Source organism: Austrofundulus limnaeus, unplaced genomic scaffold (genome assembly GCF_001266775.1).
Source record: "Austrofundulus limnaeus strain Quisiro unplaced genomic scaffold, Austrofundulus_limnaeus-1.0 Scaffold113, whole genome shotgun sequence".
Taxonomy (NCBI): domain Eukaryota; kingdom Metazoa; phylum Chordata; class Actinopteri; order Cyprinodontiformes; family Rivulidae; genus Austrofundulus; species Austrofundulus limnaeus.
The window spans coordinates 1429679-1431769 of record NW_013952515.1 but is presented as its reverse complement, the minus strand read 5'-3'; positions in this window follow the sequence as shown (position 1 = coordinate 1431769).

Genomic DNA, 2091 nt, shown 5'->3' with positions numbered 1-2091 from the left:
ATAAAAACTAAACAGCCTACAGTATTTTTAGTCTTTATTTTACAGTTAAAATATATGCTTATTAAATCATGTCTAATGTTATAACTAATCTTGGATCCTTTTAAGACTCTGGCATGAAAAGTTGCTTTAGTGAACGCCAGGCCTCTGATTTTAAAGACACTGATGAGAAGTGGGGCTTTAGGCCTGCTCGTACAGTCGCCCGTGACGGCAGACAGATTGGGGGACATGAATCATTGAGCAGCGCTTCTCAAAAACAACAGCGAGGACTCGTCTGTCWGTCGCACGGACTGATTTTCAGAGACGCATGAATCACCCCGCTAAGTGCTAAACAACGTTTTCACGAGAGAACAATTAATTTGTTTCTCCCTCGGCACGCGCACGCCAGCACAGATGCACAAATACACGCAGACGTTAAGCCGCGCCAGTCTGCAATGCTAACTGTWCTTGCAAAGCTTTTTCATCCGTGTGCAAGTCAGCCCCTGTAATAATGTGCCACGCATCACAAACCAAGAAGAAGAAAAAGAGATGTGTTAGTCGCTCTCTGTCTAAAACACAAGAGCTCTGCCGGAGCAGTGTGTCAGCCTGTGTGATTCGCAGCCTTTTGGAGTGGGTGGCAGTAAAGTGGAGAAGAAGGAGGGAAAAAAAAAGCGGGAAAAATGTTTGCCGCTGTTCAGTGGGACTGAGAGTGTGAGGGCGTGGGTGGGCTGAGTGGCTGAACAGGCAAAGCAGGCACCTGGGACGAGTTCAGTAGGCGAGAGAGGATATATGGTGGTGGTGGTGGTGGGAGGACCATAAATGGTAAAAAGGGGTTCATCAAGTGGGGGCGTTGATGAGAAATGGTGAATTGTGAGGTGTGATTATCTATATATCTGCTACAGTCCAGTCAGATGGATGAACTGAAAGGAAAACGGTGAATCAGATGATCACCCGCCGCCTTTTGTGTCAGTTTTAACTGAGAAAGAGTTTAGTTTCGTTTTTGTCAGTCAACTGGTTCAGACGTGACACAAATAAGGAAAGGTGGGAAATGACCCGGATTCGTCCCCTCCACTGTCTCTACATAGGATGAAGAAAATTTCACATTTAAACTGATTATTAATGTTCTGTTAGACTAGTTTACGCTGCAGCATCCATTGAGACTGCAGTTAAAACAAATAACAGCGTTTTCTTACTTCCAAGCAAAACATAATTATTTTATATTAAGTAGCCTAGCTAGTCTGACATTAATAAACATCATTTGTTCGTACCTGTAGGCTAAATAAAAGTGAACAGATGCTTTGTTTTTTGTTTTTTATGTATAATGTTATTTTATTAGGAAATTGATCAGTGAAATCTTAAGGTCTAATGTTAACATTTTCAATAGAAAGAAATTTGTGATATTATTGTTTGTCATTTAAAATGTGATTTTTATTTACACTTCCAAGTTTACACACAAATGTTGAAATAAAACATATTACAGGCAGGTTTCAGTGGGTGACTGGTGGTCCAGACAAATAACAGTGAATGGCTAAGTGATAATTGGGAAGGTGTTTGTTTAACAAGGTTCATTGTTGTTACATGATTTTTGAAGGGAACCCAAACTAWTTGATTAGACATCATTTGATAATTCATCTGTAAAACAAAAATTGTAAAAATACTGTAGGTTGTTCAGTTTTCATCAATTTAAAAAAAATATTGTTGCACGGATGGCACCATTTTATTAATGCTGTTGAGCATACTGGGTAAAATACGACGTACACTATAGGTCCTCCTCCAGGTACAAGGTTTTTTTTTCTTTCAGTGCACTGCGACGAAGCTCAATTCACTGTGAGGGTTAAAACATCTGATGATGTTATATTATATTTATGATATCAGCCCTTTTAAATGAAACTAGATCATCTTGACAAAGAGGAGAATGTCAGCTTAGCCTGTTAGCTTTCTGGTTAGAGCTTGATTTACCATATGCTATACATAGCATTTGCACCCAAGCTATGGCAATATAGCATTGGCTATATGTGAACCAATGTCACATATTTATTAGTACTATACTATGTACAGTGGTTTGCAAAAGTATTCATACCCCTTGAACTTTTCCATATTTTGTCACATTACAAC